The sequence below is a fragment of the Chlorocebus sabaeus genome, chromosome 5 (genome assembly GCF_047675955.1).
Source record: "Chlorocebus sabaeus isolate Y175 chromosome 5, mChlSab1.0.hap1, whole genome shotgun sequence".
NCBI lineage: Eukaryota > Metazoa > Chordata > Mammalia > Primates > Cercopithecidae > Chlorocebus > Chlorocebus sabaeus.
In genome coordinates, this window is record NC_132908.1 from 41,993,719 (window position 1) to 42,008,063 (window position 14,345).

The following is a 14,345-nucleotide window of genomic DNA, read 5'->3' on the forward strand; positions in this document are numbered from 1 at the left end:
AAAACTGGAAAGAATGTTTGTGAGAAACTGCTTTGAGATGTATGAATTCATCTTACCAAGTTAAACCATTCTTTTCATTGAGAAGATTGATAACACTGTTTTCATGGAATCTGCAGTAGGGTATTTTGGAGCACATTGAACGATATGGTGACAAAGGAAATATCCTGATACAATAACCAAATAGAAAATTTCTGAGAAACTGCTTTGTGATGTGTGAATTCATCTCACAGATTTACACCTTTCTTTTTCATGGGGCAGCTTGCTAATACCATTTTTGTGGTATCTTCAAAGTGAAATTCCAGAGTGCAATGAGGCCTACAGTGAAAAAGGAATTAACCTCAGACAAAAATTAGAAAGAAGCTTTCAGAAGCTGCTTTGTGACTTGTGAATTCATCTCACAGAGTTACATGATTCTTTTCATGTAGAAGTTTGGTAGTACCTATTTTGGGGAATCTGAGAAGGGATATTTTCAATTGCCTTGAACCCTATTGAGACAAAGGAAATATCCTTAGGTAAAAATGAGAAAGAAGCTTTCTGAGAAAGATCTTTGTTATGTGTGAATTCATCTCAGAGAGTTACACCTTTCTTTTCATGGAGCTGTTTGTTAACACTGTTTTCGTGGAATCTGCAATAGAATATTTAGGAGCTCATAGAAGCCTATGGTGACAAAGGAAATATCCACAGACAAAAACCAACAAGAAGTTTTCTGAGAAACTGCTTTTGGAGGTGTGAATTCATCTCACAGATGTACACCTTTCCCATCATTTAGCAGTTTGCTAACACTGTTTTCATGGAATCTGCAAAGGGATATTCATGAGTGCATTGAGGAAAATGGTAAAAAGTTAATATCCTCATACAAAACTAGAAAGAAGCATTCTGTGAAACTGCTTTTTGATGTGTGAATTCACTCCAGAGAGTTACACCATTCCTTTCTTTGAGAAATTTGCTAACACTTTTTTCGTGGAATCTGCAATGGGATATTCTGGAGCGCAGTGAGGAATATGGAGAAAAAGGAAATATCCTCAAATAAAAATTAGAAACAAGCTGTCTGATAAACAGCTTTGTGAAGTGTTAATTTATCTCACAGTGTTATACCATACTTTTCATGGAGCAGATTGGTAGCACTGTTCTGGGGGAATCTGAAAAGGGATATTTTAGATCGCAATGAAGCCTGTGGTGAAAAAGGAAATCTAATCAGATAAAAACTACAAAGAAGCTTTCTGAGAAACTTCTCTGTGATGTGTGTATTCATCTCACAGAGTAACACCTTTCTTTTCATGGAGCAGTTTGCTAACCCTGTTGTTGTGGAATCTACAAAGGGATATTTGGGAGTGAGTTGAGGACTATGGTAAACAAGGAAATATCGTCATATAAAAACTAGAAAAAGTTTTCTGAGAAACTACATTGAGATGTGTGAATTCATCACACATAGTTACAAAACTCTTTTCTTGGATCAATTTTCTAACACTGTTTTCATGGAACCTGCAATATGATATTTCTGAGCTTATTGAAGGCTATGGTGACAAATGGAATATCCTCAGACAAAAACTAAAAGGAAGCTTTCTCTGAAACTGCGTTGTGATGTGTGAATTTATCTCACAGCGTTACACCTTTCTTTTCATGAAGAAGTTTGGTAGCACTGTTTTTGGGGTATCTGAGAAGGGATATTTTGGAATGCATTGAATCCTATGGCAACAAAGGAAATATCCTCAGACAAAAACTAGAAAGAAGCTTTCTGAGGTACTGCTTTGTGATGTGTGAATTCACTGTACAGAGTTAAACCATTCTTTTCATTGAGAACATTGATAACACTGTTTTCATGGAATCTGCAATAGGACATTTGGGAGCACATTGAAGCCTATGGTAACAAATATCCTCAGATAAAAACTAGAAAGAAGCTTTTTGAGAAACTGCTTTGTGATGTGTGAATTCATCTCACAGATTTACACCTTTCTTTCCATGTAACAGTTTGCTAATACTATTTTTGTGAAATCTGCAAAGGGATATTCATGAGCGCAATGAGGTCTATAGTGAAATATTAAATATCCTCAGAAAAAAACTAGAAAGAAGCTTCCTGAGAAACTACTTTGTGATGTGTGAATTCATCTCACAGAATTACACTGATGTTTTCATTGAGCAGTTTGCTTTGCTTTGTGTTGTGTCAATTCATCTCACAGAGCTACACCGTTCTTTTCAATGAGCAGTTTCATAACACTTTTCTCATGGATTCTGCAATAGGACATTTGGGAGTGCAATGAAAACTGTGGTGAAAAAGGAAATATCCTGAGATAAAAACGAAAAAGAAGCTTTCTGAGAAACTGGGTTGTATTGTGTCAATTCAGTTCTCAGAGTTACACTGTTCTTTTCATTGAGCAGTTTGCTAACACTGTTTTCTTTGAATCTGCAATGGGATATTTCTTACCACATTGAAGCTTATGGTGACAAAGAAAACATCCTCAGACAAAACTAGAAAGTAGCTTTCTGAGAAACTTCTTTGTGGTTTCTGAATTCAGCTCACAGAGTTACACAATTCCTTTCATGGAGCAGTTTGGTAACACTTTTTGGGGGGAATCTGAGAAGGGATGTTTAGGATCGCCTTGAAGCCTATGGTGACAATGGAAATATCCTCAGATGAAAATGATAAAGAATCTTTCTGAGAAACTTCTTCGTGATGTGGGAATTCATTTCACAGTGCTACCCCATCCTTTCATGGAGCAGTTTGTTAACACTGTTTTTGGGGAATCTGCAAAGGGATATTTGGGAAAGAATTGATGCCTATAGTGAAAATGAAAATATCCTCAGATAAAAACTAGAAAGAAGCTTTCTCAGAAACTGCTTTGTGATGTGTGAATTCATCTCACAAGGTTACACTTTTCTTTTAAGTGAGCAGTTTGCTAACAATGTTTCCTTGGAATCTGCATTGGGATATTTCGAGTGCATTGAAGCCTAGGGTGACAAACGAAATATCATCATATAAAAGCTAGAAAGAAACTTTCTGAGGAACTGCTTTGTCATATATTAATTCATCTCCTAGAGTTATGCGATTCTTTTCATGGATCAGTTTGGTAGCACTGTTTTTGGGGAATCTGAGAAGGGATATTTTGGAACACTTTGAAGCCTATGATGACAAAGGAAATATCCTCAGATTAAAAACTAGAAATAAACTTTCTGATAAAGCTCTTTGTGATGTGTGGATTCATCTCACAGAGTTACACTTTTTTTTTTTCACGGAACAGTTTGCTAACACTGTTTTCATGGAATCTGTAAAGGGATATTCGGGAGGACATTGAGGCCTATAGTGAAAAAGGAAATATCCTCAGATAAAAACTCGAAAGAAGTTTTCTGAGAAACTGCTCTGTGGTTTATAAATTCATCTCACAGTGTTACATGATACTTTTCACTGAGCAGTTTGGTAGCACTGTTTATGCAGAGTCTGAGATGGGATACTTTATATCGTATTGAAGGCTATGGTGACAAAGGAAATATCCTGAAATAAAAACTAGAAGGAACTTTATTTGAAACTACTTTGTGATGTGTGAATTCATCTCACATAGCTACGCAATTCTTTTCATTGAGGAATTTGATAAGACATTTTTCATGGAATATTCAAAAGGATATATAGGAGCACACTGAATCCTATGGTGACAAAGGAAATATCCTCAGATAAAGACCAAAAAGAAGCTTTCTAAGAAACTCCTTTGTGTCGTGTCAATTCATCTCACAGAGTTACACTGTTCCTTTCATTGAGCTGTTTGCTAACACTGTTTTCTTGGAGTCTGCAAAGGGATATTTTGGAGTGAATTGAAGCTTATAGTGACAATGGAAATATCCTCAGACAAAAACTAGAAAGAAGTTTTCTGAGAAATTTCTTTGTGATTTGTGAATTCATCTCACAGATTTACACAATTCTTTTCAGAAGTAGTTTTTTTAGCACTGTTTTTGGGGAAAATGAGAAGGGATATTTAGATCACATTGAAGCCTATGGTGATAAAGGAAAAATCCTCAGATAAAAACTAGAAAGAAGCTTTCTGAGAGACCGCTTTATAGTGTGTTAATTCATTTCACAGAGTTACACGATTCTTTTCATGGATCAGTTTGGTAGCACTGTTTTGTGGAATCTGAGAAAGGATATGTTGGATTGCATTGAAGCCTATGGTGACAAAGAAATAGCCTTAGAAAAAGACTAGAATTAAGTCTGTTGAGAAAGTTCCTTTTGATGTGTGAATTCATCTCACAGAATTAAAGTTTTTTTGCATGGAGCAGTTTGCTAACACTGTTTTGGTGCAATCTGCAAAGGGATATTTGGGAGCACAACGAGGCCTATAGTGAAAAAGGAAATATTCTCAGATAAAAACTGGAAAGAGACTTTCTGTGAAACTGCTTTGTGATTAAGAAAATGTGGCACATACACACCATGGAATACTATGCAGCCATAAAAAAGGATGAGTTTGTGTCCTTTGTAGGGACATGGATGCAGCTGGAAACCATCATTCTTAGCAAACTATCACAAGAACAGAAAACCAAACACCGCATGTTCTCACTCGTAGGTGGGAACTGAACAATGAGATCACTTGGACTCGGGAAGGGGAACATCACACACCGGGGCCTATCATGGGGAGGGGGGAGGGGGGAGGGATTGCATTGGGAGTTATACCTGATGTAAATGACGAGTTGATGGGTGCAGCACACCAACATGGCACAAGTATACATATGTAGCAAACCTGCACGTTGTGCACATGTACCCTACAACTTGAAGTTTAATAATAATAAATAAATTTAAAAAAAAAATTAAAAAAAATAAAAAATAAAAAATAAAAAAAATAAAAAATAAAAATAAATAAATAAAAAAAAGAAACTGCTTTGTGATGTGTGAATTCATCTCAGAGAGTTACACCATTCTTTTCGTTGAGCAGTTTGATAGCTCTGGTTTCATGGATTCTGCAATAGGATATTCCGGAGCTCTCGGAAGCTCAGGCTGACAAAGGAAATATCCGCAGATAAAAACCAAAAAGTTTTCTGGGGAACAACTTTGCGATTTGTTAATTCATCTCATGGAATTACACGATTCTTTTCATGGATCAGTTTGGTAACATTGTTTTTGGTAATATGAGAAGGGGTATTTTGGATTGCATTGAAGCCTATGGCGACTAAGGAAATATCCTGATAAAAACTAGAAAGGTCATTTCTGAGACAGTTCTTTGTTATGTGTGAATTCATCTGGCAGAATTATACCTTTCTTTTCATGAGCAGTTTCTAAACACTGTTTTGGTGGAATCTGTAAAGGGATATTTGGGATGCACTGAGGCTTATAGTGAAAAAAACAAATATCCTTAGATAAAAATTAGAAAGAAGCTTTCTGGGAAATTGTTTTGTGATGTGTGAATTCTTCTCACCGAGTAACACCATTGTTTTCACTGAGTAGTTTCATAACACTGTTTTCGTGGAATCTGCAATAGGATATTTGGGAGTGCTTTGAAGCCTACGGTGACAAAGGAAATATCCTCAGATAAAAACCAAAAAGAAGCTTTCTGAGAAACTGCTTTGTGATGTGTCAATTCATCACACAGAGTTACACTGTTCTTTTCATTGAGCAATTTGCTAACACTGTTAACTTGGAATCTGCTATGGGATATTTCGGAGTGCATTGAAACTTATGATGAAAAAGTAAATATCCTCAGACAAAAACTAGAAAGAAACATTCTGAGAAACTGCTTTGTGGTTTGTGAATTTTTCTCACAGAATTGCACGTTTCTTTTCATGAATCAGTTTGATAGCACGGTTTTTGGGGAATCTGAGAAGGGATATTATGGATTGCATTGAAGCCTATGGTGACAAAGGAAGTATCCTCAGATAAAAACTAGAAAGAAACTTTCTGATGAAGTTCCTTGTGATGTGTGAATTCATCCCACAGAGTTATACCTTTCTTTTCATAGAGCAGTTTGCTAACAGTGTTTTCGTGGAATACGCAAAGGGATATTTGGGAGTGCATTGAGCCCTATGGCAAATAGGAATTATCCCTAGGTAAAAACTAGAAACAAGCCTTCTGAAAAACTGCTTTGTGATGTGTGAAATCATCTCACAGAGTTACACCTTTGTTTTCATAGATCAGTTGGTTAGTACTGTTTTGGGGAAATCTGAGAAGGGATATTTTGGATCCAACTAAAGCCTATGGTTACAAAGGAAATATCCTCATAGAAAAACTAGAAAGAAGCTTTCTGAGAATCTTCTTTGTGATGTTTGAATTCAAGGCACAGTGTTACACTGTTCTTCTCATGGAGCAATTTGCTAACCCTGTTTACCTGGAATCTACAATGGCATATTTTGGAGCGCATTGAAGCTTATTGTGAAAAAGTAAATATTCTCAAGCAAAAAGGAAAAAGAAACATTCTGAGAAACTCCTTTGTGATTTGTGAATTCATCTCACAGAGTTACACGATTCTTTTTGGAATCAGTTGGACTGCACTGTTTCTGAGGAAACTGAGAACTGATTCTTTGGATCATTTTGAAGCCTATGCTGACAACGGAAATATCCTCAGATAAAAGCTATAAAGTAGTTTTCTTAGAAAGTTCTTTATGATGTGTGATTTCATCTCACAGAGTTACACTTTTCTTTTCATGGAGCAGTTTGATAACAGTGTTTTCATGGAATCTACAAAGGAATATTTGTTAGCGCATTGAGACCTATAGTGAAAAGGAAAATATCCTCAGATAAAAACTAGAGAGAAGCTTTCTGAGAAACTCCTATGTGATGTGTGAATTTGTTTCACAGATTTACACCTTTTTTTTCATGGAGCTGTTTGTTAACACTGTTTTCGTGGAATCTGCAGAGGGTTATTTGGGAGCACCTTGAGGCCTATGGTGAAAAACGAAATATCCTCAGATAAAAACCAAAAAGAAGGTTTTTGGGAAACTACTTTGTGTTGTGTCAATTCATCGCACAGAGTTACACTGTTCTTTTCAGTGAGCAGTTTGTTAACACTGTTTTCTTTTAATCAGCAATAGGATATTTTGGAATGCATTAAAGCTTATGGTGACAAAGGAATTATCCTCAGAGAAAAACTAGAAAGAAGCTTTCTGAGAAACTACTTTGTGATTTGTGAATTCATCTCACAGAATTACATGACTCTTTTCATCGAGTAGTTTGGTAGCACTGTTTTTGGGGTATCAGAGAAGGGATATTTTGGATTGCACTGATGCCTGTAGTTACTAAGGAAATATCCTCAGATAAAAACTAGAAGGAAGCTTTCTGAGAAAGTTCTTTGTGATGTGTGAATTCATCTCATGGAGAAACACCTTTCTCTTCATGGAGCAGTTTGCTAACACTGTTTTCATGGAATCTGCAAAGGGATTTTTGCAAGCACATTGAGGCCTGTAGTGAAAAAGGAAATATCCTCATAGAAAAACGAGAAAGAAGGTTTCTGAGAAACTGCTTAGTGAAGTGAGAATTCACCTCACAGTGTTACACTGCTCTTTTCATTGAGCAGTTTGCTAACACTGATATCTTGGAATCAGCAATGGTATATTGTGAGGCACATTGAAGCCTACTGTTAAAAACTAAATATCCTCTGACAACAACCAAAAAGAAACTTTCTGAGAAACTCCTTTATGATTTGTGAATTCACATCATAGAGTTACATGATGCTTTCAATGGATCACTTTGATTGAACTGTTTTTAGGGCATCTGAGAAGGGATATTTTGGATCACATTGAAGCCTATGGTGACAAGAAATATCCTCAGATAAAAACTAGAAAGAAACTTTCTGAGAAATTTCTTTGTGATGTGTGAATTTATCTCACAGAATTACATCTTTCAATTCATGGATTAGTTTGTTAACACTGTTTTCGTGGAATCTGCAGAGGGTTATTTGGCAGCACATTGAGGCCTATGGTGAAAAAGGAAATATCCTCAGATAAAAACTAGAAGGAATCTTTCTGACAAACTACTTTGTGATGAGTGAATTCAGCTCACAGGGCTAAACCATTCTTTTCTTTGAGCTACTTGATAACACTGTTTTCGTGGAGTCTGCAATAGGATATTTTGGAGTGCATTGAAGCCTATGGTGACAAAGGAAATATCCCATAGAAAAACAAAAAGAAGGTTTCTGAGAAATTGCTTTGTGATGGGTGAATTCAACTCACAGAGTTACACTGCTCTTTTCATTGAACAGTTTGCTAACACTCTTCTTGGAGTCTACAATGGGATACTTCACAGTGCATTGAAGCTCACTGTGAAAAAGTACATATCTTCAGAGAAGAACTAGAAAGAAACATTCTGAGAAACTACTTTCGATTTGTGAATTCATTGCACAGAGTTACACAATTCTTTTCGTGGATTAGTTGGATAGCTGTGTTTTTGGGGTATCTGAGAAGGGATATCTTGGATCGCATTGAAGCCTATGGTGACAAAGGATATATCCTCAGATAAAAACTAGAAAGAAGCTTTCCGAGAAAGTTCTTTGTGATGTGTGAATTCATCTCACAGAGTTACATCTTTCTTTTCATGGAGCAGTTTGCTAGCGCTGTTTTCATGGAATCTACAAAGGGATATTTGGGAGCACATTGAGACCTATGGTGGAAAAGAAAATATCCTCAGATAAAAACTAGAGAGAAGCTTTCTGAGAAACTGCTTTGTGATGTGTGAATTCATCTCACAGAATTCCACTGTTCTTTTCATTTAGCAGTCTGTTAATACTGTTTTCTTGGAATCTGCAACAGAATATTTCAGAGTGCATTGAAACTTATGGTGACAAAGGAAATATCTTCATATAAAACTAATAAGAACCTTTCTGAAAGACTGCTATGTGATGTGTTAATTCATCTCAAAGTTACATGACTGTTTTTATGGATCAGTTTTGTAGCACTGTTTTTGGGTAAACTGAGAGGTGATATTTTGGATTGCATTGAAGAATATAGTGACTAAGGAAATATCCTCAGATAAAAACTAGAAAAAAACTTTCTGAGAAAGTTCTTCATCAAGTGAGAATTCCACTCACAGAGTTACAAATTTCTTTTCATGGAGCATTTTGCTAACACTGTTTTCGTTGAATCTGCAAAGGGATATATGGAAGCGCATTGAGGTCTATGTTGAAAAAGGGCATATTCTCAGTTGAAAACTAGACACACTCTTTCTGAGAAACTGCTTTGTGTTGTGTGAATTCATCTCACAGAGTTACACTGTCATTTTCATTGAGCAGTTTAGTCATACCTTTCTTTTCATGGAGCAGTTTGTTACACTGTTTTCAAGGAATCTGCATTGGGATATTCCAGAGCACCTTGTGGTCTATAGTGAAAAAGGAAATATCCTCAGATAAAAACTAGGAAGAAGCTTTCGGAGAAACTTCGATGTGATGGGTGAATTCTTCTCGAAGTGTTACACCATTCTTTTCATTGAGCCGTTTGGTAGCACTGTTTTTGGGGAATCTGCAAAGGGATTTTCAGGAGCTCACAGAGGCCTATGGTGAAAAAGGAAATATCTTCCAATAAAAATGGGAGAGAAGGTTTTTGAGAAACTGTTTTGTGATGTGTGTATTCACCTCATAGAGATAAATCATTTTGCTGACTTTGCAGTATGACCTCACCGTTTTTGTGGTGTCTGAGAAGGGATATTTGGGCATGCATTGACGCTGATGGTGGAAAACTAAATATGCACAGATAAAACTGGAAAGGAGCTTTCTGATAAATTTCTTTGTGATGGGTGAATTCATCTCCCAGAGGTAAACCATTCTTTTCATTGAGCCATTTGATAACTCTTTTTCTGGGGAACCTACAAAGTGATATTCAGAGTGCAGAGAAGCCTATGGTGAAAAAGAAATACCCTTAGACAAAAACTAGAAAGAAGTTTTCTGAGAGACTGTTTTGTGATGGGTGGGTTCATCTCACAGAGTTAAATCTTTCTTTTCATTGAGCAGTTTGGTAACACTGTTTTTTTGGAATACAGAAAGGGATAATCGAGAGTGGATAGGTGCCAATGTTGACAAAGGAAATATCTTCAGGTTGAAAATGTAGAGAAAGTTTCTGATAACTCCTTTGTGATGCATGTATTCATCTCATAGAGGTAAAGCTTTCTGTTGGGAGAGCAGTTTGGCATCAGTATTTTTGTGATGTCTGAGAAGGGATATTTGGGAGCGCATGGAAACTGATGGTGGAAAAGGAAATATCCTGAGATAAAAACTACAAGGAAGCTTTCTGAGGAATTTCTTTGTGATGAGTGATTTTAACACACAGAGTTCCTTCATTGTTTTCTTTGAGCAGTTTGGCAGCTCTGTATTTATGGAATCTGCAAAGGGATATTCTGGAGCCCCTAGAGGCCTACAGAGAAAAAAGGAAATAACATCAGATAAAAACTGGAGAGAATCTTTTCAAGAAACAGTTTTATGATGCGTGTATTCATCTCATAGAGTTTAACCTTTTTGTTGATTGAGCAGTTTGGCATCACTGTTTTTGTGGTGTCTGAGAAGAGTTATTGGGGGCACATAGAAGTCAATGGTGAAAAAGGAAATATCCTCAGATTTAAACTAGAAGGAAGCTTTCTGAGAAACTTCTTTGTGATGGGTGAATTCATCTCACAGAGTTACAACTTTCTTTTCATAATCCAGTTTGGTAGCACTGTTTTTGTGGAAACTGCAAAGGGATATTTGGGAGCACGTAGAGGCCTAAGGTGAAAGAAGAAAATTCTTCAGAAAAAACTGGAGAGAAACTTTCAGAGAAACTCCTTTGTGACATGTGCATTCATCTCACAGGGCTAAACGTTTCTGTTGAGGGAGAACTTTGACATCACTGTTTTTGTGGTGTCTGAGAAGGGACATTTGGGAGTGCATTGAAGCCTATGGTGGAAAAGAAAATATCCTCAGATAAAAACTAGAAACATGCTTTCTGAGAAACTATTTTTGGATGGGTGAATTCATCACACAGAGATACACAGGTGTTTTCATTGAACAGTTTGATAGCACTGTTTTCATGGAATCAACAATACGATATGTGGGAGTGCATTGAAGCCTATGGTGACAAAGGAAATATCATCAGACAAAAACCAAAAGGAAGCTTCCTGAGAAACTGCTTTGTGATGTGTGAATTCAACTCACACATTTACACCTTTGTTTTCATGGAGCAGGTTGCTAACAATGTTTTCGTGGAATCTGCAAAGGGATATTAGCGAGTGCATTGAGGCCTATGGTGAAAAAGGAAATATCCTCAGACAAAAACTAGAAAGATGATTTCTGAGAAAGTGCTTTGTGATTTGTGAATTCATCTCACAGAGTTACACGATTTTTTTCATGGAGTAGTTTGGTAGCACTGTTTTTGGGTAATCTGAGAAGGGATACTTTGGAGCACATTCAAGTTTATGGTGACAAAGAAAATATCCTCAGACAAAAACTAGAAAGAAGAGTTCTGAAAAACCACTTTGTGATTTGTGAATTCGTCTCACAGAGTTACACGATACTTTACATGGAGCATTTTGGTAGCACTGTTTTTATGGAATCTGCAAAGGGATATTCAGGAGCTCCTAGAGGCCTACGGTGAGACAGGAAATAACTTCAGATAAAAAATGGAGAGAAGTTTTTGAGAAATGGTTTTAGATGTGTTTATTCACCTCATAAAGATTAACCTTTTCATTGATTGAGCAGTTCGGAGTCACTGTTTTTGTGTTATCTGAGAGCATATATTTGGGAGCACATTGAAACGTACAGTGAAAAAGCAAATACCCTTAGATTTAAACTAGAAAGAAATTTTCTGAGAAACTGCTTTGGATGGCTGAATTCATCTCACAGAGTTACACCTTCCTTTTCATTGAGCAGTTTGGTAGCACTGTTTTTGTGGAATCTGCAGAGGGATATTTGGGAGCATATAGAGGCCTAAGGTAAAAAAAGAAAATTCTTCATATTAAAAACTGGAGAGAAGCTTGCAGAGAAACTACTTTATGATGCGTGCATTCATCTCATACAACTAAACGTTTCTGTTGAGGGAGCACTTGGATTCACTGTTTTTGTGGTGTCTGAGAAAGGATATTTGGGAGCACATTGAAGCCTATGGTGGAAAAGGAAATATCCTCAGATAAAAACTAGAAAGAAGCTTTCTGAGAAACTGCTTTCTAATTTGTGAATTCATCTCACAGATTTACAACATCCTTTCATGAACAGTTTGTTAACACTGTTTTTGTGGAATCTGAGAAAGGATATTTAGGATTGCATTCAAGCCTGTGCTGACAAAGGAAATATCCTCAGATAAAAACGAGAAACAATCTTCCTGAGAAACAACTTTGTGATGAATGAATTTATCTCACAGAGTTAAATTTTTCTTTTCAATGCACAGTTTGGTAGCACTGTTTTAGTGGAATCTGCAGAGGGACATTTGGGAGCGCAAAGAGGCCTATGGTGATAAAAGAAAATTCTTCAGGTTAAAACTGGAGAGAAGCTTTCTGAGAAACTACTTTATGAGGTGTGCATTCATTTCATAGAGGTAAACGTTTCAGTTGAGGGAGCCCTTTGGAATCACTGTTTTTGTGGTGTCTGAGGAGGGATATTTGGGAGTGCATTGAAGCCTATGACAGAAAAGGAAATATTCTGATATAAAAACTATAAAGAAGCTTTCAGAGAAACTGCTTTGTAATGTGTTAATTCATCTCACAGAGTTACATGATTAACAGTTCAGTAACACTGTTTTTCTTGAATATGAGAAGGGATATTTTGGATAGCATTGAAGCCTATGGTGACAAAGGAAAATCCTCAGACAAAAACTAGAAGGAAGCTTTCTGAGAATGTTATCTGTGATGTGTGAATTCATCTTACAAAGTTGCACCTTTATTTTATGGAGCAATTTGCTTACACTGTTTTCATGGCAACTGCAAAGGGATATTTGGGAGTGCATTGAGGCCTATAGTGAAAAAGGAAATATCCTCAGATAAAAACTAGAAGGAAGTTTCCTGAGAATGTTATTTGTGATGTGTGAATTCATTTCACAGAGTTACAGCATTCTTTTCATTGAGCAGTTAGGGTGACAAAGGAAACAACCTCAGACAACAAGTAGAAATATGCTTTCTGAGAAACTGCTTTGTGATTTGTGATTTCATCTCACAGAGTTACATGATTCTTTTCATGGAGCAGTTTGGTAACCCTGTTTTTATGGAATCTGCAAAGGTATATTTGGGTGCTCCCAGAGGCCTATAGTGAAAAAGGAAATAACTTCAGATAAAAACTGGAGAGAAGCTTTTTGATAAATGGTTTTGTTGTGTGTATTCATCTCACAGAGTTTAACCTCCTTTTTGATTGAGCAGTTCGGCATTACTGTTTTTGTACTATCTGAGAGGAGATATTTGGGAACACATTGAAGTCTATGGTGAAAAAGGAAATACTCTCAGATTTAAACTAGAAATGAAGCTTTCTGAGAGACTGATTTGTGATGGGTGAACTCATCTCAAAGAATAACACCCTTTTTTTCATGGAGTAGTTTGTTATCACTCTTTTGGTGGAAACTGCAGAGGGATATTTGGGAATGCCTAGAGGCCTAAGGTGAAAAAAGAAAATTCTTCAGGTACAATCTAGAGAGAAGTTTTCTGAGAAACTCTTTGTGATGTGTGCATTCAACTCATAGAGCTAAATGTTTCTGTTAAGGGAGCACTTTTGTATCACTGTTTTTGTGGTGTATGAGAAGGGATATTTGGAAGTGCACTGAAGCCTCTGGTGGAAAAGGGAATATCCTCAGATAAAAACTAGAAAGAAGCTTCAGAGAAACTGCTTTGTGATGTGTCAATTTATCTCAGAGTTACATCATTCTTTTCATGGAGCAGTTTGTTAGCACTGTTTTTGTGGAATCTGCAGAGGGATAATTTGGCACACATAGAGGCCTAAGGTGAAAAAAGAAATTTCTTAAGGTAACAACTGGAGATAAATTTTTGGAGAAACTCTTTTGTGGTGTGTGCATTCATCTCATAGAGCTGAACGTTTCTGTTGAGGGAGCACTTGGCATCACTGTTTTTGTGGTGTCTGAGAAGGGATATTTGGGAACACATTGAACCCTATGGTGAAAAATGAAATATCCTCATATAAAAAAATAGATAGAAGCTTTCTTTGAAACTGCTTTGTGATGTGTTAATTCCTGTCACAGAGTTACATGATGCTTTTCATGGATCAGTTTGGTAGCACTGTTTTTAGGGAATCTGAGAAGAGATATTTTGGATCGCATTGAAGCATATGGTCACAAAGGCAATATCCTCATATAAAAACTAGAAGGAAGCTTTCTGAGACAGTTCTTTGTGATGTGTGAATTCATCTCACAGAGCTACACCTTTCTTTTCATTGAGCAGTTTGTTAACACTGTTTTTGTGGAATCTGCAAAGGGAAATTTGGGAG